This window comes from Cupressus sempervirens, chromosome 3, assembly GCF_028749045.1.
Source record: "Cupressus sempervirens isolate cs-2001-9-10 chromosome 3, ASM2874904v1, whole genome shotgun sequence".
Classification (NCBI taxonomy): Eukaryota; Viridiplantae; Streptophyta; class Pinopsida; order Cupressales; family Cupressaceae; genus Cupressus; species Cupressus sempervirens.
The window spans coordinates 499,880,792-499,907,272 of record NC_143120.1 but is presented as its reverse complement, the minus strand read 5'-3'; positions in this window follow the sequence as shown (position 1 = coordinate 499,907,272).

Sequence of the window (26,481 nt, the reverse complement as noted above, 5' to 3'; positions counted from 1 at the left end):
CATTCTACTATGTCATGCTTATATCTTTTTCTAATAAGCATACAAATCCTATCTCATTTTCCAAGTGAGCAAGGTCAAACATTCTTCATGAAGTTGACAACAATATGAACAATAGTTATATGTAACGCAACCACTTAATCAAAATACTACACAATATATTACAATAAATAATAATTGATTTCCAATAAACAAAAGATATTCCATTTACATGCACCATCATCACATATGCACTAACAAAGGTGATTTCCAAAGTAAAGTTAAATAAATCACGCAATTTTTTTCTTAAACTCAACTCTTCAAGTTGTCATCCATGTTTGTCTATAACATTATGCATAACAATGATGAACTGGGAGTTATATTACTCTTATCTAACTTATCATGAGGAAGCACAATGCTAGTTCATTCATTAGTCATGACATTACATTCCCTATAATAACTATTGTAATGAACAACATTAATTCAAATACCTCATGCAACATGTACCATGTTTATTCATAAAGAAAATAATGAATATCATTAAGCATGATCCAACCATTAATTATTACCATGGATAAATATGTACAATTAGATACATCTATATGAAGCATATATAGTCAAATTTTAAAGGAAAAACTTAGACACATTAGAATTATTCTTACTAATATTCCAAAGAGAATATTACAATTCCAAGCATAAAATAAACAAATATTTCTTCACTTTCCCAGTAGATCTAAATTCATCTTTCTATCAATTACAAACAAGATTCAAACTAAAAAGTTTTTGCAAAGGTTGTTTAACTAAGTGGAAAATTTATATCTATCTCAATTATTAGACATCAATGTGTAAATTTCACAATAGCTTAGTTTTCAATCCCAACACTAGTTACCAGATTTTATTGATGTGTTTTATGTTCAAAGCCAGTTCATTGTTTGTATCTTATATTGGAAGTTATGTAATATTATAACTTGAGTTCACCACTATTCTAAAGAAGTTAAGAAAAAGATATGACCTCAACCCTCTACTTGGATGACTAACATCACTAGCTGCATCATGGTAAACTCTAAGCTCTATGTAAGATCCCATGACCCACTAACATCAATACCTTTTCCAACTTGGATAAAAATTTCCCTAGACTAATGGTGGTTCCCAACTAATGGATTGTTCAAAATTCAATCGTGAGTGTATCAATAGATGACTTGCAAATCATACTTTCTCACTCTGCCCTTCAACATGGATGAATCATACATACGATGGTACTTCTAATCATTATGATGATAATGAATTTTGTTGAGTTCAAAATTAATGTTTCATTTCTATAAAGCATATGAAGGAAGTATCAATTTATTAGTTTGTTATAGTGGATGTTTTCTACCTAGCTAGGTCAATTTATCAAGTTGTGCATGTGATTTGATTGAACCCCAATTTGGTCATGTTGCCAATGATAAAGGCTTTCTTAGCCAAAAATAATAGAGCAATATTAAATCAATGGTTTCCAACAAGAAAAAAATTACATATTCCATAATGGTGCTATATGTGGTGAGAGCAACAAGGTATTGTTGATGATTAGGTTTTGTTTACATATGTTGTCCACTCAGGAGGCACTAAACAATTGGTGCATAAATAGGTAATAGGGCATCTATTTCCCCCTAATTGTACTCATCAAGATGTACTTCCTTTTTAGAGGGTTGAAATGGTAGAATATCTCTAGTAACAGAGCTATACATGGCATAACAGTACATATGAATACATCAGCAAGGAAGTCTATACACAAGGTCACGATAGAGTGAGAGGAAAAATATGTGGCATAACTCAAGCTATGGGTCATCATATACACATTTTTGCATAGCTAGGAAGATAATTTTTAAAGGAAGTCCAACCCAAAATAGAGAAGTTTGAGAGTTGCAAGAAAAGCCTCTAACACCACTGTGACATGCTTGGTCAGTTAGTGTTAAAGGTTCGGTGGTTGTCTAATACCACTGCTAAAATGCTAAGTTTATATGAACAAAAAAAAAACCAATTCACTATTACCATAGAAAGAAAAAAACTAGTTTGGTCTCATTGAGCTAAAGAAACAATGTACTTCTATTATCTAAGATCTTTATGATTTACAACACATGTTCTTCTCTATCACAATTAATCAAATTACTTTTAATCCATAGAATGCTACGAATCAAATAAGAGGAACCTGTAATTTCATTGATGTTGAACTAGTTTTCTCTTCCCTCGCCCTTTGCAACTGTCAATGCTCCTTCAGCCATAACCTCTTTTGTTCTTCCCCCATTTGCCAAGAAGTCTCCAATATTTTAACTACCTCTCCCTCGTAACTGACCCAATATTTAATGCATATTGGAACCAAACTCCTTATTTTTCTTTCCTAATTAAATTATTCCCATTAAGAAAATATGTCTAACAATAATTCAAATAAAATCCATGTGGCATGACTTTTCCATTTGCTCAAGTAATAAACAAATAGGTTGTGACATCCTTCCTCTCTTAGAGAATACAATGTCCTCAATGCAAATGCATATACGAGAACACAATCATATCAAGAACATTCAAGAAAACTATTTAACAAGATCAAATCTAACTTTTATTCCCATATTAATTCAAATAATCACATTCAATTCTATCAAATATTGACTTTCATCAACTCTAATAAGGTCAACTTTTCATTCCATTTATTGAAACCTACTCTTTATTTGAATGCATTCTAATAAATTCTACACATACTCTCATGGAAAGTAATCTTTTCAAGACAACATTAACACATTTAAAGTAAACAAATTTGGAGAAAATAACACATATTTCATATAAGCACACATATAAGTTATCATAAATTAAGAACATTCTATGTGAGTGTGTGAATTCCATTACCATTCTATAGTTTTACAAGGTTAGGCTACCTCTCTCTGACAATATTCCCCCTTTCTCATGATGTGTCGTTCCCTCTATTACATGACAAGAACAACATCAAATGTCAATCCATCATATATCATAAATCAATAAATTTACCAATGAAATACCAAATCAAATACCTTTTTACCTAAATGATTCTCAAAATTAAGTAACATATTACCTTAAGATCACATGATATTACACACGTACTTGTGCTTACTTATCATACCTTGGCAGCCCCAGAATTTGATCGCGCTAGTAGGTACTTCATATCCACATCCTACCATACTTATACATATCACTCACAATACCCTTAGCTCATCCATAATGTCAATAGCTAAAGAAGATAATTTTTGAGTTATAAATGTCAAGAGTCAATTTTTTCCTTTAACTGATCTTTAATCAAACCTTGATCATGAGTAACAAAATAATCAACTATACATACCATCTACATGTAGTGCTGATTAAGGAAGTAAGTGTCCACATTTATAAGTCAATATCCATGAAATATAATCAAGTAATGTAATCATGTTACGTCTAATTCATCATCATTTAAATCATCATGAAATATAAAGACATCCACATATAAAATCATCAATGTACTCATCAAAATCTGATCATCATAATGCATACATATGCTTGTAGAAGTTGACATGCAATGTAATTACATTATAATGTGTAATATAGCTTCAAATTAACAACATTTATCCAACCAATACTATAAGAAGATAAATAAAAAAAAGCCACATAGTCAAATGTGTCAAGTAACATTGACCCAAAGTTCTACATCAATCGATAATCAAACCAAATCCCAAACACACATGTCGACCAAAGGTTCTAAGTTGGGTACATGATAGCTAAGTCTATGTTGAATAACATGACTAAGAATAAAAAAAAATAACTCAAAATGACCAAATTGTTGATCATCATTCATTGACCAAGTTGACTAAATAAAATGAGTCAACAACTTTCTACAAAAGTAGAATTCACATGCACGGTGGATCATTACTTACCATATTTCCATACACTTACCACATAGGCCAAAAAGTCAAGTGAGGTCAAAGTCAAAAGTTGACTACACATAGTTGAATCAACAAGTAGATAAAATATCTTCCAGTTAATTATGAAACTTAATTCTAGTTTCGAAAAACATGTTAAAATAATAGATACAATAACAATTGTATTTCATAAGACAATTATCAACCAAAATATCAAACACAATATCTCATCACATGAATATGCCATACATGAATATACTGAAGAAGTTGACCTACATGTCAAACTTTATTTCATTGTATGGAAGAACCATGTCCTACTAAACAATTGTCACATCATCAATTGCAAGAAATATAGAAATAATCAAGCAATCCTAGTTTGAGTAGTCAAAAGTTATTTCATTAACCATAATCAAGGATTAACAAATAATTATCCATTTAAGAATGTAACATATGGCATTATCTAAGGATGTTGATCTACACATCCATCTATCAAAATGCATGATTTAATAAATATATGACATACATTTAAAGCATCATACCTCAATGGGCATCATAGAAAATGTTGACCTACATGTCGAACATGGAACAATAAGCACATCATATGAGTGCAACACTATCTACCATATGATCTACACTATTAAGTAAATCATCTAGATATGCTTACCAATCACCTATAAGGATTAGTAAATCCAATTTTTTTAATCCATTCAATAACCTTAGGCCCTCAAGCCCATCTCATCACCACAATATACTTAATCAACATACAAGCACAAGTTGTGATGCATGGCGTTCACGCCATTCAATCATCACATGAAATATAGTTGAGGTGCTTTCCTACCCAACCATGAAGCCTTACACTTCCTTGGGATCCTACCTAACTCGTAGAATACCCAACCCTATAATGCCCAAATATTACCAATAAGCATTTCTTTGGGATCCTACCTAACTCATAGGATTACCCAACCCAAAAATGCCCTAGTAATACAAAAGGCACTTTCTTGGAATCCTACCTAACATGTAGAACTCCCAACTATGGAATGTCCATATAGTACCAAGACAGGAGGTATCTGGTGCAACCATGAAACATACTACCTCACACATATATCTAACCCCACATAGGCCCATATAGCCATAATCATGGATGTGGTAGGGAGATGAAACAAGGGCAACATAACTTTGGCCAAAGCATTTTGTATTGCCAGTATTACACTAATAGGTAGAGTGGAAAATGAAAGCATCACTTCTACCCCTCCCTATCTATCCACATTCAGCACCCACACTAGAAGGTAAGCTTTCTAGAGTAAAATAAATAAAATAAAAATGCAAAAGGAAGAATGGCATGTTCTTCACAATCTACTCCCTTATACATCCTGCCATTTCTCCACGTTGAACATGATAGATGACATTACATCAAAATACAAGACTAGCATCATAGAAGTACACACCCTATCCACCTCATGATCAAGAAATCTTGAAATCAAGATTCATAATTCTCAAATCAAAGCCCAAGGAGGAGAAAAACTAATAAAATAAAAGTGAACAAGAGTCATAGAAGATAAGTCACATAAGAAATCTGTAGCTAGGTGGTCACAAGAATTTTTTTCAAGCTAGCCCCTCATCATATCAAAGTTCATGAAAAATAAACATAAAAAAATGAAAATCCAATTCACATAAAGCACAGTGACTCTCACTAGTCACCAAGAGGGAGTAAATGTTTAACAACACCTTGCATCCAAGGGAAGTTAAGAATATAACCAAACTTCACATGCATCACATGCAATTTATCTTGATAATCAAATATTTCTAAATGCACAATGGAACATGCAATATTTTTTCCGAATGAATTCCATGTTCTTCCTACTTATCATACTAGGTTACTCAATGAAACTCATGAATTTGGCATAAAATAAAAATAAATTTTTGCACCACATGTGCATCACATGTCATTTGCATAATAAAAATATATTTTCATTGCTATCACAAGCTAGATCTTGAATTCAAGAGCACTCATAACCTATTGCAAATGTCAATCATTGTTTGACTATCTCAACAATTAATAGAAATTCACACCCTTCTTGCATCACATATGCAAAGAATAAATACTTCAAGTATACTACAACAATAGGCATTTTATACTATCACATAATTTAAAGCAAAATATAATTAAAACCATATGAGGTATGCAACTTACCAACCATTCCATAAAATTTTCATTTTGACAATCTTTAAAGAAATGCAATTTCAACTCAAAATCATGACATGCATAAGGAGCATCACATCCTTCTATGTCAAAAGTAATCACAACTGAGAGACACAACATGAAACTCATGTCATAAACTTATACAACATAAAGTAAACTAGTTGACTTATAGTTGTATGTCTAGCATAGTGAACTCAAGGCCCAAGTGTGGAACCAAGAGCTATGATACTATATGTAAAGACTGCTCCTTAATGTGTTTTATTTTCAAAGACAATTCATTGTTTGAATATCATATTGGAAGTTATGTAATATCATAACTTGTGTTCACCACTATTCTAGAGAAGTTAAGAAAAAGATACAATCATTGTGGAATCTTGACTTTGAAGGTACACCTTGGAACTTGAACATGACCAATTTGGGTGTTACTCTAGATGTGGACACCATTCCATTATCTACAAATTGTAAGAGAAAATATTATTAGTCCAAAGATAGGGTAAAAATTTAAAAAAATGAGTCAAAAAAAAATCCCCTTTGGGGTACACACGTGTTGTGCATGCTAGTGCTAGGTGTGTTAAGGGTTTCAAAAGGTGCAGGGAAGTAGCCGGAGGCACACATGAAAGTGGTGCTGAAGAGCACATAGAAGTGGCACTGAAGGGCATGTAGGGTTTGAAGCACCACCACAGAATATGGTTGCGCAACTGCCAAAGGTGCCACCGCTGTGCATGGTGAATGTAGGCATTTTTATTAATGGGAGATGTTAAGTGTGGTGCACATCATGGGAATCACAGGTGGTACATCATGCATGGTGCACCTCGCAGGCATTTCACTCAGCGTGGGTGCCAAAAGATGCCACCACTGTGCATGGTGATTGTGGGCACTCTATGAAAGCCGTCGCCGTGCATGGTGGCATGATATGTTGTGAAAGCTGTCACTATGCATGGTGGAAAAAGTGCTTTATAAAAGCCACCACAAGATATGGTGTGGCGCGGGCGTGCTGTGAAAGCTACCATGGGATATGGTGTGGCACAGGCACCACCATGGCTTAAGGAAAACACCACTCGTGTAAACATACCTTGCATGGGGAATTTGATCACTGAGGCAAAACAAATGAAAAATGAACAAGGAGTTAGGGGTTTTATAACCTCGCACTGAGCTAGGTGCGTGGTGCATCTCAATGTGCGCACTAGTGCATGGCATGCACTCTACGTGCGCTTGCTGATGCATGTAATAATTTTAATTTAATTTAATTTTTTTAAATTTTAATTTTTAAATTTTTTTTAAATTTGCATTTCAATTTTTATAATTTTTTTTGTTTTTTTTCCATTTTTTTGTTATTTTTTCAAATTTTTGACTTGAAAAATCTAACTCTAACAAAACTTTCTTCTCTTGACTCTCGAACTGTGAGTCTAGGAGTCAAAAAAAAGTAGGGGGTCCCCATTCCTCATTAAGAATGGGGCGTGTGTTGTGGAAACCACAACAAATAGCCCCGTAAAAGGGAAAAAATGACCAAGGCATTTCTTCATCAGCAAACATTACTCTAATGTGTGTCAAACACCAACCAAACTTTGAACATCTCGAGCGCCTTTTATATGACTTTACAATCAAAATCTTAGAATTCAAAACCTTCAAACTCAATGTGTGCATTATGTATTCATTCCTTTTGATGTGTCAAGATGCAATCAATCAAATTTTTTTGATAACTCAAAAACAATCTTCCACTCCTCCTAGCTCATTCATTCAGAATATCCATGAAGGCTTTTTATTAATCAACTGTTTGACCATATGAGAGAATTAGTTTGAGGGCTCTTGGTGGGATGCCATGTTCTTTTAAATTTCTATCTATTTGAATAATTGCTTCATCTCATTCAAAATGTTACTTTTGATGAAACAATGCTTTGAATACAAGATATCTTGCTTTGAGAATGCATCTTTTTCCATTTTCGATCTTTAGAATCCTTTAGACTTAACACAATGTTTTCTCCTTTTCCTTTTTTTTTTCCTCTTTATTTTCTATATCCTAACTACACTTAGACTATGTAGTCAAGAAATTGACATCATTTCTCAGATTTTATCTCTTGTGAACATCCCTTGTGTTCCTCTTTTAGAACTTTTGGGAAACTCTCACACCGAACAACGATCTTAGCAACCTTTCGAGGAGACCCTTCTTGTTTGAACCAGTTGAAGTTTGGATCATCTCTCACCATCTTTGACTTCAAATTGACAACACCTAAAACAATCAATTTTTTAAGATTTGCAAAGTGTTGAGAACTTTTTGGCCTAGGCCTCTAATTTCCAAACTTAAAATCTCCTATTTCCACAAGAAATATCTGTTGCTTAGTTGGTATAAGACACACAATTGTCCAAATGTTTTGACAAAGAAATACCTCTTTCTAAAATTGGAACCAAAGGGTGGTTAGTAAAATCTTTGAGAAAATCTAAAGTACACCTAACCTCCTAGGACTCAGACAACTTTGAAAGGAAACACACGACTAAAAGCAAACACGCAACATAAAAGAAAACACACTTGTAGAAATAAAAACACTTGTTGAAATGAAAATCTAAGAGAAATGCAGAAATAAAATCTAACTTTTTTTTTTTTTTTGGGTGCTTTTAGGCTTCAAAAATTGCCCATTTATAGGTAAAGGAAGAAATTTACCGCATAAGAAACTGAGCCTAAAAGTGTTTTCTCCCAAAATTTTTATAATTTGATAAGGGCCTATCCACAAGTGTTGAAACTTGGTATGACTACCCAACTTTTCTTTTGCCTTATCCCAGAGTAGAACAAGGTAAAAAATCTTGAACGATTTGATCGTGGCCCTCTTGTCGAACCATATTTTTACAATAGCTCTATGTTTAGCCATATGCTCTAATGCAACTATCATTTTCTCATCCATTTCTAAGAGATTCATCAATCTAACTTGAATTTTGTTAGCATCTTTAGCATACCCACTCATGAATTTCAAAATAGGAATTCTGAGATTAAGTGGGAACACTGGTTCTTGTCCGTAAACAAGCAAATATGGAGAAGTCCCCAAGGAATTTTTGATTCTCACTCAAACTATCCATAGGGCATAGTTCAATTGTGTATGCCAATCCCTAGGATACTCCTTCAACAATCATCTTAATACTATGATGAAGTTCTTGTTGTAGATTCTGCTACCCTGTTTCCTTGCGGCTATTAATTTGAAGAGAACTTGATAATAAATTTGTATTTAGATGCCCACTGGGTCAAGAATGTGGATGCAAAAGTAGATCCATTATCACACACATGGGAAAATGGCATTCTGAATCTAGTAGCAATGTGTTTTTCCAAAAATCCATCACCACCTTAGCAGTGCAATTTTTGAATGTTTTTGCTTCCGTCCATCATGTGTAGTAATCCGTAGCTATAAGAATAAATGCATGTTTAGTTGATGATGGTGGGTTGAGTGGACCAATTAAATCTAGTGCTCACTTTGCAAAGGGGCATACTCATACACAGGCTATAAGAGCATTGCTAGATTCCTTTCTTTTTTGGCACTGGTTTGATAGATATGACAAGAGCATACATGCTCGAAAGTGTCTTTGAATATCGAGGGCCAAAAATAACCCGATCTTAGAATCATGTGGGATGTTGCTTCTATTGAACCATGTCTTGTACCATACTTATCATGAAAGTGTTCCAAGAATTCTTTTGCTTCTTCATGACCTAAACATTTCAAATAAATCCCTTCATAGTTTCTCTTGTACTTGTTGTCATGTAGCATATAAGATTTGCACTTCATTTTAAGTCCCCTACATTGTGAACTGTTCATCCACTTTGGGCATTGGTCTTGTAGGAGATAATAAACAATGTCTTGATACATAACATTTTTCACCACTCCTTGATTAATGTCAAATTGTGATACAACCATCTTCTTTTGATCATCCACATTCATTTCATCGTTAAACTTGAACTCCTTTTCATTTCCATCTTGGTTATTAGCTATCATTATTGACAACCCTTGACCTTTGACTAATCTCATAGATTGAATTCTTGAAGTATGGCCATCCATTTTCCTCTCCTTTCACCAAGTTCATTCTACATCAAAAGTGTCTTTACTACTAGATTAGGTACAATTGCATACACCTTACTTTTGAGTATGTAGTGACAAAACTTCTTTACTACCTTGATCAACGAAAAGGACTATTTATCAAGGTTTGAATATTTCAACTTTGCATTCTTCAAAGGACAACTCATAAAAGTGATTTGTCTCTCATCTTCCTTCTCTCTTTTTTGTGTCAGGATCCCTACACAAGAATATTTGAAAGCAAAGGAATAGATCTTGAAAGGTAACTTGTAATCTAGACTCACCAAAACTGGGGCTGTTGAAATGGCAACTTTGATATCTTCAAATAATTTCTTTATTTTTGGAGACCACTCTATTTTAGCTCCCTTCTTGAGTAGATCATTAAGGGGATGGACTATCTTTGCAAATCCACTTATGAATTTTTGCACAAAGTTTATCTTCCTAAAGAAAGACTTCAATTCTTTTCGACTATGTGGAGGTGCTAATTTCAAAATAGATTCAACTCTATCTAAATCAATGGAGATTATGGGTTCAGAAATAACATGTCCCAGGAGCTTTCCTTTAGTGATGCCAAATGAGCATTTCTTGGGATTGAGAGATATGCCGTATTTATGAAATCTATTAAATACTCATCTTAGATCAGCAATGTGGGTACTTTGATCTTTTGAAAAGATAGTCAAGTCATCCATATAGATGACTATACATCTATTAATCAATCCTTTGAAAGCTTCATCCATCACTCATTCAAATGTAGCTCCTACATTAATAAGTCCAAAGGGCATCCTTCTGTAGGTGAAAGTTCCCCACTTAGTCGTGAAAGCTATCTTCAAATGATCTTCTTCATCAACCATCACCTAGTTATATCCTGAGTATCCATCCAAGAATGACACCATTTTTGAACCATTAACAATTTCTTTACTTCTTTGATGATCAGTGGTTCAATGAGAGGATTTACCGGTCTTTGTCTTTTTTTCGAATGGCTTGGCATTAGGCTTTAGCAGGATGTCATGTGTGATACTCTTAGGATCATAAGTATTTAGCTCTTCATAGCTCCAAGCAATGACATCCTTATACTTGGTGAGTACTTTGAGCATGTCATCCCTTTCCTATGAGTTGCACACTTTTCCTATCTGTACCATTCTTGGTTCTTCATCAGTACCCAAATTGTATGAGTCACATTCTTCGATTCCTTTTTCTTGAGTTTCCCTTCTATTGAGTGCTAATTCATCATGATCAAAGGTACATTCAAGTTAAACCATTCCCATTAGAATAGTGTTAGTTTTCAAATTTAGAATCCCATCTTCATCTTCAAGACCATCATCTTTAGGTTTTTCATCTGGTGTATCATCAATTTCTTGTCCCTCAAAATGGTGACTGCACATGATAAACTCAAGTATATGTTGATCATCTTAAAAGACCTAAAAGTTGGTGATACTATTAGGAATGGATGGAACAATGACCAATTCCATTGAAAATATTTTCAACTTGGTTCTTTCAACTGGTTGCAAAGCAGTTGCTAAGATGGCAAGAGCATCTGCTACAATATTCTTTCTTCTTGGAATGGATTTGATGTTTAAGGCTTGGAAGTCATCTAATATATCCCATAACCTTTTTTTGTAAGAAAGTAGTCTTTTATCATTGCAAGAGTATACAGATTTTACTTGTTGTATAACCAATTGACAATCTCCTTTGATTTTGAGATCTATGACTCCTTTTTCCATTGCAAAGAGAAGTCCTCGAATGAACACCTCATATTCTACAACATTGTTAGTACATCTAAACTGTAAACAATATGTAGCATAGAGGGTTGACCAATTTGATACCTACATCGGCTCCCATCTTGCACCTAGAACCATCAAAGTGGAGTGTCCAAATTGCATTTTCCTTGGGTTTTCTGACTTTATGCTTATTCATCCTTAACTTCTCTTTTACTTGAGCCTTGAATGACTCTTTCTTAGGAACCCATTGTAACTTTCCTTGTGCAGGACTTGATGAGTCCCCTTCATAATCTGTAGATAGAGGAAGTGTGTGTTTTTCTTATTTATCTTGAATTTCACCTATCAATGCTTTGATTTCCTCAATTTTAGGTTTAGGATGAATGACTACTGAAGTCCATCCTTTACCTTTCACATATTATCTTCTTCTTTAGACTTTGATCATTCCAAGAGGAGGAGAAGACAAGCCTCCACCATCTGAAGAGGTATCACTGTATGATGCATTTAAATCTTTGCTTTCCTCTTTAGTCTTTTCAAAAAGGTGGGATGAGTTCACAAAATTTTGACTTTCTATGAGTTCATCTGTTGAGGTCCTTTTACCCTTATTTTCCATTATGTGTGTTAGCACCTTCAAAACTACTTCTTGGCATGACGAGCATTCAAAATTTGAGTGACTAACTTTATGAAACTGACAAAATCCTGGAAGGAGGAGGATACTAGGATCAACTTCCTCTCCTAAACATTGTAAATTAGTCACCATACTATCTATGAACTATCTCATGGTTTCACATTTGGGCATTGGCACCTTAGGTTCTTCATTCTAATCTTGAGGTGTGTTGGCTGGAACCATATCCAATACCATTACTTTGTATGAACCTAGATCTGACTGTAAGAATGCTATCTCATTCAGGGCATTGTAATATGTGATCATTGTTTTCAATTTGGGCTCAATATCTATCTTGATTTGATTGTTCAATCCTTTCCATGGCAACCGCAATTGAGTGAAGTCTATAGAAAACCATCCTCTCAAACATTTCATCCATTCTCTACTAAGAAGGAATCTATATGTTTCTAGGATGTCAACCACATGTATATTAATAACATCTTGAATGCGAGGGTCAACTATTAACTATATCCACACATCTTTCAATACTCCAATGAATTTTACCTCTATCTTATCCAACTGTATCACCACTCGATTAGAGCATTGATGACTAACTCCTAGCCTTTGATCTATTGATAATAGCATTATGTTACATGAAGTTCCCAAACCAATAAGGCAATTGTGAAGATTCTTCCCATATATCTTGATGCTAAGAAAAAATAAGGGTACCTCAACTTTGTCTTTGAACATAGTGGGCATTGCTTCTAGAGCATTCACTTGTTGGGATACTATCTTTTGAGGGAGCCATTTGTATTGTGGGAGACTTTTGTGTGATATGATGTCTTCATAAGAGCTTCTTGTTATTGTGGATAATTCTATAACATGTCAAACATGGACATATTGGCTTTAGTTCTTTTCAAATCTTCTAACACATTGTACTTTTTAGTGGACCAAGTGGGATTCTTGAGTATCATTGGTACATTTACTTGATTCTAATTCTGTTGTCCTCCTTGCACTAGTATTACTGGTGGTAGATTATTACTTGCTCTTGGATCAGGTGGAGTTGGTTGTAAACTTGGAGGAATCCCATATATCAAGGGCTCCTTTCTATTTTTGAGATTGTATGTATTCCGATTGTCATTGCAAAAAGAAAACATCTCATCATGTTGAATATTAGGTTCTTGACTAAATGGGAATCAGAATTCCTTGCTTGCTGGTTGTTCCACTTGTGTATTTTGTGTAGAATTGTAGGATTCCAATAGCATAGCATTGAATTGTATAGGAGGAGGGTTGTCACTTACCTATGAATTTTGATTGATCTTCTGATTACCACTATAGTAAGAACCATCATTGTTAAGTGCATTTTGGCTATCATCATACTGATTGATATCAACATACTAAACATTTTTGTTGTTGTTATTAGTAGGAATGCTTCCATTATTTGGCCAAGTATTCCATTGACTATTTTGCCTTTGGAAGCCATTGTTGCGATCAGGAGGATTGAAGTTGTTTCCTCCATTGTTGTTTCTTGCATTGTTGTTGTTATTGTTCCCGTTAAAGTTCTTATTGTAATTTTGACCAAAATTATTGTTGTAAGGGCTAGCATTTTTTCTTTGGAAGTTGTTATTTTGTCCTTGTGACAATCTAAGACATGTCAATTCATCATTCATTTGTGACATAGTCTTCTTCATTTGACCAACTTCTGAAATAAGGTTATTGTCTATTTCCACAGCAACTGTAGTCTTCTGTTCAAAGAAAGCTATTTTTGGAGGCTCATAACCTGGATATGTTATTGCTTGAATTTGTGGAGTGAGTGCTTGCTATAATGGAACTGGGTTTATAGGTATGAACTAGCTAGGCACCGTGGGTGCTCCCACGGGGTATGTTGGTATTGTAGGGACTACTTGTGTTGAAAACATCATTCCTCCTCCATTAGGATTAGCTTGCTTCATGAACATGATTTCCCTTGCAAAGACTTTATCCAATTTGTCAATATTTGCTACAGGAAGTCTTCTCAGAAAAATTGTAGTAAGGTGATCCATAGCATTTAGATAAATCTGAATAGCGGCTTCAACCGATATGGTGTATGGTGTTTCCAACTTGTGGTAGGCCATATGAAAGCAATGGTTGAAGTGAGAAATTTTCTCAGATGGGTCCCTTTTGATTGATATAAATTGCTAATGTATCACAGTTGGATTGATGAATGTTTTGAATTGTTCCAAGAATAACTTTTTGAATTTGTCCCAATCTCCAATGTATTTGAGTGAAAAATTAACGTACCAATTGAAGGCAATTTTCCCCAAAGAGTAGGGAAATAAATGAAGAACCATGTCCTCATTAGCAACTTGCTTTCAGTTGTAAATATCCTTCAATATCTTGACATGATCTTCAATAGTTTGAGTCTCACCATAGATGAATTTGGGGCAAAAATTCTCAAGATTCTTAGGGAGGTCATGGAGTGCACCTCTCAAGTTTATTGGTGAATCTATGACATTTACAAAAAAGGCCATTGGAGGGTTTGGTTGACCTAACATTGGTTGTTGGGGAGTAGCTATTGGAATGTGTGGTGGTTGCAATGGAAGTGGAGTTGAAGAAGATGATGAAAGCTCGAAGGGAAGCAATTGAATTTGGGATGTTCCCTTGTTACTACGTGGTTTGCAGAAGTGGGTAAGCTTGAGAGACTCATGTGCAATTAGGGTAGACCTTAATGCTTGCTAAAATGGGGATTTTGGATCAATATCCTCCAGCTTGCATCAATTTTGGAAAAAGCACACCTCTCTGTAGAAGTAAACTTTCTCACCTCTCTAAATTTTGAGCACCATAGAGTTTTGCACACCTACAAACCTATAAAGTTGTGAAGCTGTGGAGCTGCAGACCTGAATTTGTCAAAAAACTCAGGAAATTTTTTGAACTTTTGTGAAGTGTAGATTATTGTAGAAGTGAAAAATTTTAAAACTTTGACAAATTTTCTTCCTTTCTGGGAGTCAAAAGGGCCCCTCCTTCTAGTGCCACTTCTATTGGGTAGTCATTTTATATGAGGTTAATGGTAGGAATCCATTGTGCAATTCCTCTCTTGAAAAGATAAACTTTTTGGGATCAACTCCAACGTTTAGCATTTGTCTTGCAATGTACCAAAATCCACTTAGTTGAAGATAAATGTGATCGTTCATGAGGAGGCCTTTGCTGGTTCTATTAGGATCTCAGAATGAAGTAAATCTATTTTCTATCTCAAAATCACACACAAAAGAACAATATTTTTGTAGTTTCTATTTTTTTAATGAATGCAATTCTAACAGTGCAACTAAAATGAGTTCCTATTCTAATAAGGGGTTAGTAAAGAAAATAACGAAATTGAAAGAAAATAACATGAAATTGAAATAACTTAAAATTGAAATCCTAAATGGACATAGACTATAGAAAAAAACATGCTACAAGTTAAACTTTTGAAGAAATTGGTAGGAAAATAATGAAAATAGGAGCAACACTTCCTAGAATCCACTGATGCAATCGTCAGTGAGAAACTTTAACAATTCTATGATATTTCACCTTTCATCAAATTGTAAGGCCACAAAAAGTGTGCTCATACGAGACAAAAGGCTATGTAGACACAATTTGATGATCTCTTCTCAAGCTTGTTACATTAGCAAAGTTCATAAATCTATAGCAAACACTAGAACTAAAAGATCGCACAACCAAAAACAATGCAATAAACTTTTGGCTCAATCATAATCTCATGAACAAAATTCACAAAACAATGACACATTTAGGCAAGAATGACTACACTCCAAATGTGAGGACCAAAAGCATAATTTTATTGCATAATAATGGTGGCCCTTGTTAGATTTTACAATGATGTATTTATAAGAAATCATCTCCTCAATTTGTGTTGAGAGTGAGAGATATTCCTCATGCAATAAAATGCTTTTAACTAATTAAAAAAACTAAATATATACAGACTAACAATTAATCAAGTGCTTAGAGGGACTCCATCCATATTTTATTCATTAATTGGATACATGAGCCCTTTACATGTCAAGAATAGAGAAAGCATGAGAAAGAAAGTAGGAGGAAGCCATCAGTTGAAGTGGAAGTGCATGGAGGTGCAAAAAATAGAAGATAGTCCTTCACTAGGTGTGTGTTGAAGTTAAACTGTTGTCAGAATGCACTCCTGATGCATGGAAAGTGCTATTTTTGGAGCTAGCAGTTAACTATCGGTGCACCTCTGATTTGTGGACCTACAAATTTGTGGACTTGTAGAGCTATGGACCTATAGAGCTGTGGACCTGTGAAGCTATGGACCTATGCACCTCGACTGGGTCAAAAATTCAAAATTCTACTAAGTGTCAAAATTGAAATTCTGACATCTAGATTTTGTTCTTCATCATCCCAAAGCTATGTTTGGATGTTTGCCCTTGAATTTCTCTATTATCTCAGTAATCTTAGCCACATATAGAAGATCTAAATCCTCATACTTTTCCTTAACCTTCTATCTATTATTGTCCACCTCAATTCGCATCTTTACAAAATCTTCGAGTTTGGTGTCCAACTCTAAGAATGCTTCTTCTATCCTAAAGGCTTGTTGGATGTCTTCATCATCAGTAACCTCCACAAAAATCTTCCTAAATTTCTCCACTACTGTCTCTACAAGTAACAACCTCTGTCATTCCTCATCTTCAAAAATATCCAAGCATGCATCATTGTAGTGTCTTTCTGCTTCCAAAATTTTCTCTCGAGCTTGGTCCTTAAGCTAATGGATCTCCTCATGTAATGTTTCCATTACTTTATTGCTATCTACTATTTTATTTATCCAATCATCGATCATGTCTAATTCTTCTCTGATATATACATCAATCAAAGTGTGGTACCTTTGGCCCTTTATGGCTTTTAGAGTCTACAAATCCTTACTCCAAACTCATACCTCATTCATAATATTGAAGTCCTGCTTCAAAATTGCTATGATCTTGTTCACATTTTCCTATGTAGGATGCAGTAACTTCAAATTCCCTGTGATGATGGTGAGACCTTTCTCCTCAAAACTTCCTCGCCATTCCTGAAAAGCTCTAAAAAATGGATCAAGTTGCACACCTCCCCTTTCTCTAAGTACAATGTTCAAAGTATGCTCTGGTTGTTCAAGATCTCTACAATGTCACAAATGTCATCCTCTAACACATGAAACTGAGGCTTAGAGCTCCTCATTATTTCCTTTTGAAACCATCTTGGGATGCATTTCCTTGTGGCCTTGGCTATTGATGATGAAGGGGTGTGTTCAACTACATCATTCCCTTTATTACTCTTACTTGGAGTCATTTCCTATTGTGAGGACTCTTCTTCTATAGCTTTAGTATCTGTGGATCTTGTAGCCTACTTCTCAACATCTTGGGAAGGTTGTTGGGCATATTCTACCATTTTTCCTTCCTTTGACACTTCATTGTTAGCCCTTTTTTCTTGTTACTCCTCTAATAATAGTTCCTTTTGAACCTACTACTCTTTTGAACTCAGAGGTGGAGGAGTTACTGAACTCTTATCTACCACCATAATCTGTGGTAGAGATGGAGGAGCGAGATTAGGACCCTACGTATTTGGCAGCATCTGCATCCAGTCTTCTTGTTGAAGTTCACCTATAGGGGTGTCTCCGATCTTATCCCTAATCAAATGTATACCTATGGGCGTGAAATCAAAATTTGACATTGAGAAAACATCACAACTCTCTTTGCCTTGCTCATCTACCCACTACTTTACTTCATCTTTTGAGGAAGAGAGCTCCAAAGGTTCTGTTTGAGTTGATGGTGGGGTGCCTGTGGAATTCTTTCTTCTTTGTAACTCTGTGGCTCTAGATAGTTGAGTTCTTCCTTGTAGGGGCACTTGTTCTTCCTCTTCCTCTCCCTCTTCTATTTCTTCTTCTTCCTGATGTCTTTTCAGAATGCTTTCAGGAATAGATGGATTAGACACTAATCTTCTACTAATCTTTTTCTTTTTCTTCATTTGAATCTTAATTATTTTCTTTTGTGTCTTGGAGGTAAAAGGAGAAGCTGGTTCATCTTGCATAGGAGGAATGATGACCTACAAAATCTCTCCCTATTCTAGTTGGCTAGACACAATGGGAGGCAACTGCGGTTCATCCTAGACTTGGGTAGCACCAGTATCTTTGGACCCTCATGGACTCTATTCCTACTATTGGGGAGGTTCCTATTCTATCTAAATCCTCTTAGGAGAGGTTCTCTTTCTTTTTTCCTTTCCCTTCCTTTCAAAAGGATGATAATATCCAAATGGGTGATCAAGCTAGTAGACTATCTCTAGCTTGATAGGGGACTAGAGCGCAAAGATAGGAACTATTATTTTCCTTCCTCTACCTCTTTTTGGGTGAGCATGTGCATGGAAGATTACTATGTCAAGAATTGAATCAAGTGGAAAAGGTTTCTTGATCCAATCCTTTGTCATTTTGATGACATGTCTCGCTTGATGATTAATGTCATCCCTTTCTTCCTTGTCAACCTCTGCATTTAGAATAGGTCTTTCATCGATTTTATCTACTTTGAATAGGGGATCTAGTAATTCCTTAGAATCCTGTTGCCTTATATCCTTTGGGATGTTAAACTAGAGAGCCTTCTCTACAAGATACAAATTCATCCTACAATAGTCCCTAATATGGACATCATAGTCATTTGTAGCATTCATCTAGTGATCTTCAACAACATCCTCATGATGGAAGTCCTTTCTTGCCAGGCTTTCTACTTTCCCCACATTATCAAAGTATGGTTGAGGAGAGTTGTATTCTTCAAGAGGATAGTTCTCCCATTCCCACTCGAAGGTCAGAATATCCTATTTTTGATTCACCTGATATAGCCCAATGACCAATGGCCATTCCTAGCAGGGTCTCCGTTGCCTCTTTATCTTCTCATAGGTTGACTCAATTTTCCTAGAGATCTCCAATAGTACCAACTTGTCACTTGGGTATCTCAAAAGCTTCTTAGGATTGACGAATGCACCATCTACTTGTAGATACATGAATGTCTTGAATTGGATGAAGTAGGCTTTGAGAGCCATGATCTGTGCTTTGGCTTCATCAGATAACCTTTTCCCATAGTCATCGTCAATAAATTAGATGATTACAAAGATGAATGCATCATTCACAATCCTGTACTCCTTGCTCTATGCTAAGAGCTTCTTCTTCACTAGCTAAGGATAGACTATGTATGGCTAGGCATTATGGTCTTGCATACTACCTTTCCTATATAAAGTAGGATAGTTTTTTGCCCTTGCTGCAAGTAGGTACACCACATAAGAAGTCATGTAAAACTTCTTCTTGTCCTTTAACGTCATCAATTTCTCACACAAGTTTTCACTTAGTGTGGTGGCTTGATCCAGTGGTATTTTTGCCTATCTAATGGTCTTAATAAAGTTGACCATGAAGGTACTGAGGTGACCTGCTATAGGTAAGCCCATAAATTTTCTTAGGAGAATGATAGAATATTCAATGTCTTCCTTCATGTATCCCCTAGTCATATCCACCTTGTTGGTTATCTTTCCTTGAGGAGAATTCTCAATGAGGTATGATGATTGAATGATGTCAATGGCCTCTTGCTGATGTTCCCTGTACCACCTCTCCACTGTTTCATATGAGAGTTAGATGAAATGGTCTACTCTAGGAAGATGGAAGACCCTCTCAATGTTATTAGGTCGCAAATCCAATACTACTTCTTCGATGACACTCTTAACTACCCTTTCATAAGGAACAAAATGCTAGGACAGGGTCATGATTAATTCTGTGGATTGTATAGTCCTCGGATGTGACATTGCATACACCAATCCATAATAGATCAATGCAGATACCAAGGCTGACCTCTCTATTGGCTTGTTGCAAATTCTCTGGAAATCTCCTGAATTCGTGTGTTTGAGATCAGTGTCTCTGATCTTAGCATAATCATCATGGAATCTTCACTTTGAAAGTACACCTTGGAACTTGAACATGACTAGTTTGGGTGCTACTCTAGATGTGGACGCCATTAGATTATCTGCACATTGCAAGAGAAAACATTATTATTCCAAAGATAGCGTAAAAATTTTAAAAAATAAGTAAAAAAGAGTCCCCTTTGGGCATTTATTTATTATTATTTATTTATTTAATTTTTTTAAATATTTTAAACATTTTAATTTTTTTTCATTTTTAAAACATTTTTTATTTTTTTTACTTTTTAAACATTTTACAAAATAAAATTGAGATCAAAAGTATAGGGTACACACATGTTGCATGTGCCAGCGCTAGGTGCGACAAGGGTTTCAAATGGTGTGAGGAAGCAACCGGAAACATGCATGAAAGCAGTGTCGAAGAGTGCATGGAAGTAGCACAGAAGGGCACATAGGGTTTAAAGTGTCACCGCAGAATATGGTTGTGCGGCTACCAACAGTGCCACTGCCACGTATGGTGAATGCAGAAACTGTTATTAATGGGGGATGACAAGTGTGGTGTGTTACATGGGCATCATGTGTGGTGTGATGTGCAAGCGTTGCACATGGTGCACTGCATGGGCATCGCACCTTGCGTGAGCGCCAAAAGAATTCGCCGCTACGCATGGTGAATGCTGGTGCACTGTGAAAGCTGTTGCCATGCATGGTGGCATGACCACACTATGAAAGCCACCACAAGATATGGTGTGGCGTGGGTGTGCTATGAAAGCCTCTATGGGATATGGTGTGGCATGGGTGCCAAAGGTGCCATCGCAGCTTAAGGAAAATGCCACTCATGTAAACATACCTTGCATGGGGACTTTGATCACTGAGGCAACACAAATGAAAAATGAACAAGGAGTTAACGATTTTATAACCCCACGTCGAGACAGGTGTGTAGCGCGCCATGATGCATGCACGGATGCACATAATAATTTTAATTTTTAATTTTTTTTGAAATTTGCATTTTAGTTTTTATAATTTTTTTGTTGTTTTCCAATTTTTAAATTTTTTTGTTTTTTTTTTTGAATTTTTGACTCAAAAAATCTAACTTAACAAAACTTTCTTCTCCCGACTCTCGAACTGTGAGTCCGAGAGGTGAAAAAAAGTAGGGGGTCCCCATTCCTAGTGTTTGTGGACACTACAAGTCCTAAAGCTTTTGCTACAAAAGTAGAAATTAAATTATCAGAGGCTCCTAAATCTATAATACAATTACTCAATCTATTTCCATTGATGAATAAGGAAATGTAGAAGGGATCTTGTTTTTCATTTGGACATGTGGCTAAGAGAAGAGGCTCTTCTTCTTTAACAACTTAGCAAGTGAGAAATCTTCATCAGTCAAAGAAGTTTGACTAGTGTTAGCTTCAGTATGATGATCAACATTAGCATTAATATTAACATGACCCCCATCCTTATTATTACAATGCTCAATTAATCTTTTCAATTGATCAAAATTAGACTTTAGGTAATCCAATGGAGATATTTGAATTCTTGTCTCTTTATAGTATTCTATGATGTCAAAAGAATTAGCTAATTGACCTTTGTGATCCTTTTGTGAAGATGAAGTTACTAGGCCACTATCTTTATCAATTTTGTTTGATGGTACTTTATTCTTGACAGGAACTAAATTATTAGTTTGATTTCTATTCTTCTAACCTTTGGTCATTACTGTTAACTAAGGTCCTTCTATAGTTCCAAAATAGTCACCCCCTACCTCTGAATCTAATTCATACTTCAAGAAATAGTTTTCAGAGTCACCACAAGGAGCATGACCATCCTCACTTTTAGGATATTCAATTTTTTTTTCTTTATTATCCACCATCTACCTATATCTGATCATATCAACACATGTATCTCCATCATGATCTACCCTTAAATGAAAAGCACACATATTTTGTCTTTTTGGGGCAGCTTCAATTGCTAATCTTTGTTGAATAGGTGGTATTTGCAATTCTTTACCTCTATTTGAGTTTCTATAACCTTTTTGATGAGGTTGATGAAAAGAATGAGTAGGTCTATTAATTTGTTTCTTCAATGAAATGAGCTCATTAGACAATTTATGAACCATTTCTTATGTATTATTTGAGGTACTTGTTGTATTACTCATGGTTCTAGACTAGAATTCTCTTTTCCATTTACCAGAAGCTATCATATCATCCTCCATCTCCACAACTAGTGTTTGGGTAGCTTGCAATTTTACTACATTTGCTCTTCTAATTTGATACCCCAAATTAGGAGGTATAGAGATAATGTAGAAAGTCTTCTTATTATAATCTATAGGTGCACATATAGTAGGTATTATTTTTATTATTTTTTAAAACTTTGCATTAAAATTTCTCATAGAAACCAATGATTCTTTCTTTATCTATGCCAATTGTAACAATAATACTTGTGCATCTTCTGTACTTTTATAATGTTCCTTAAACCTTTGTTTCATGGTATCCCAATCTGTGATGCATTCTATAGGTAGGTCTTGAAACCAATCTGCAACATTGTCTACAAGGGTATCTATAAACATTCTAAAAGCCACATCCTCATGTTGAGGATTCACTACACTACAGGCTTTATAGAAAGCACTTAAGTGTCATTCTAAAAAAGTGATACCATCACCATTAAATTTTGGAAAGTTCTTCCTTGATGCTCTTGGAAAATCATTATTAGCTACAAGGGCAAGAGGACCAATAGAATTTCCCCATGGTTGTGCCATAGCCACTAGTATAATATTCTAGTTTATCTAAAAAGTAATAGAAATTGGAAGTGTTGCACCAATCAACAAAAAAGCATCAATAGAAGGAGGAATAGAAGTCCTAACAATAAGAGGGAAAGAAACTTGAATTCTCTATGTTCTAGTAGGAGGAACAACTACAAGCAATTGAGTACCTTGGAGTTGCTTGGTCATAGATTCCCTTGCATGTGTTCTTCCTCTTTTGTAAAGTCTTCTAGGATAGGGAAATTATCCTTCTCGAGCTCTTCTTATATTGGGTCAATCTTTGCTTTCTCCTTGGCACTCCTGGTATATTTGAAATCAAGAGTGTATCAAATATTCAAAAAAATAGTGTTTTGAATTCACCTTACAGTCTTCGACTTTGAATTTTCTTCTTTTCTTCAACAAGTTGAGGCCATAAAACTGGTATCAAGTTCTTATGGTAACACCTGACTACCACAAGTCCTTTCTTGCAACTCAAATGTATGGAATTAGATTGCAAATTAATATGAAGGAAAATTCCTCAAAGCTTTCATCTGAATCTCCCCAACAGAGTCACCAAAAGTTGTTGGTTAACAGTTTGTCCTCCTATTAGATTTTATAATTTGATTCTTTAATACCCATTGTTTAGAGAGACAAAAGGATGTTTACCAAAAAATGGGTCAGTGTATGTATTCTATCACTACCCTCTAAATTATTAGGTACAACTCCCTATGATTTGCAATGATATGCAATGAATATGTTTTTATGAGATCAAAAGTTTTGACATTATAAGCTCTTAACTTGAGAATAGTAAAGGATAACCAAATTATTTGTAGGCACAAGCAATCCAGACAAGATATATTCAAATAACCTATCACACTCAATGGAATGACTATAGCAGATTATCTTGATATTTCTAACCTTTACTTCCATTCTAAATGCAGGTTGACCATCTAAATATAGAAGAAGAATAAAGAAGATATGCACATGAGGCAAATGGAATTGCTTTCACTATAACCCTTGAATGAAATGGAATCCAACCAATAAGTAATAGATTCATACACATTTATCCTTAAATCACTAATAAAACTATCTAACATGTTATAAAATTAACAAGAGAAGAAACATAACCATATATGAAGAAAGTAAATGGAATCATTATATTGCAAACATCAAAGTGAAATGGAATCCATCTAATTATTCACAAAATAATACATGATCGTCTTTCAACTCTTAATGCAAAACTACTCTATGCATGGGCCACAAAACATGACAAGAAAATAGGGTAAATGGAATTATAGATGAATTCACCATCAAGGTCTCCAACCTTTGTATTGTTAAATGAGATTACATTCATAATTTTTTGTCCTCTTTTAGTTTAGTAAAGAAACAGTCACAAAATAGAAAAGAAAATAAGATGTGAAATTATCTACATGGCATCTTTCCTATCAATGATTTGAATCTATAACACTTCTAAAAATATACAATGGTCGTTCAACTTCCTACAATCTTCATGAAGTCCTATAGAAAATTATTATTTTCTTCATCTTCTGCTATTTTGTGCCAAGCCTATGTATTTCATATTCCAATGGTCACCACATTTTTGAATTTTGACCATCAATCTTAAACCAATCATCACGATTAAAATGTAACAAACTTCTTTATTTTTTATTTGTAATTTCTTCCATGGGCCCCTTCATGTACACATGTCGAATCATTGTTATGTTGCTATAATTAAAGTCCAAGAAACTTTTTATAGCAACATAATGATAAGCATAGATCTCTTTTTGATTTGATGGTGGTGGTAAAAGATGTTAAGTCTTTGTTTTGCTCTACACTGTGGGTCCACTTTCTAGCTATGCACACCATGGCAAACAGGTGGCACAATTTCATTGCTTGAAGAATTTGACATAACCTTCTTTTCTTTGTGGCATTTCATGACTAGGTTCTCACTGTGTCTTGTGTAAAGTGATGGGCCCAATAGGACACGTGTTGCACTATTGCTATATCACCATGATTAATGATCGATCAACTTTTTATAACAATATAGTGATAAACATCAATTGATCCAAAGATCAATGGTGAAAATAATCTCTTCATAACCCTAATTTTGTCTCACATAAAACCAATCAAATAAAGAGACTTGTCACCTCGTCTAACACTATACCAACTACAAATGGAAATGGCCCATAGAAACACACATCATTCTATTGTTATGTCACTATAATTAAATTTCATGCAACTCTCCATAACAACATAATGATGACTATGGATCTTTGTGAGATCTGACAGTTGAGGATATGCATCATTCAATACTTATAATTTCATCTTAAATTATTGTTTATCAATTTGATCTTCATCTAACAATCCAAATTTACTCCTTGAGCAATTTAACTTGTCAACTTAGCTATGTAAATGTGAAAATTAAATATGAGCCATCAATTGGATTGTAACAAGAGTCATACCACCTTTGACTGGGTTCTTTCACCATTTTTGATAATTTATTTGCTTCTCTTCCATTTGTATTCAACTAATTATTCTTGTAGCTCATTCTCATGATTTTTATATTATCTTTAACCTTGATCCTCATATTATTTGCTACCATTTTCTTTGAATATGCCTATGATCTCTCCATTCTACTTGTATTATGTCTTCAATGAAATACTTGATCATAGACTTAGGGTTTCTGAACAACTTCCCTCTCATCTAGAACAATGCATAAACTTATCCTCCCTTTCCTAATCACCTCATATGAAAAAATGTAGTATATTTCTTTGAATGCCCACCTAAGTAAACACAAAGGGATAGATGAGAGGAGAAGTTCCTTAGGGTACTCTAGACAAATACTCAAGACATTGACACTTGACTTGACTCAAAACCCTAGAGAAAAAATACATGACTTGAAACTTGGACAATAGTAGCAAAAAGGTATGACCCTGTGCTATGAGTTGTGAAGAACCATGCTGGAGACAACCTTTTTTAGGATAACTATTGAGTTGATCAAAGAATTTTTTATAGTAAACCCTAACCTTGTTGTGCATGAAAATATTGAGTTGGATGATTTGTAATCAAGGTATGATGCTTAGAGAATATACCTTCGATGGGGACCACTACAAGAGCATTTTGAAAAGGTAGGGCATCTAAAACTTGTGAAACTTTCCATCCTAGAGTCCTTGTTTAAAAAGTTTTCAACCCTAGGGAAAAGGCCTTCTATATTTCCCCTTGCAAAATTTTTGGCATGGACGAGAAGGATCGTATCTTAGGGTCTTTAATTTTTATGATGGCTCAAACTCTATAGTATAGAAACAATTCTATTTTTTCTTTTGCATCCCATTTAGCTCAAGAGATACATAATGGGCTAATTGGCATTAGCAAGGATAAGGTTGATAAACCCTTTTTTTGGGATTCATT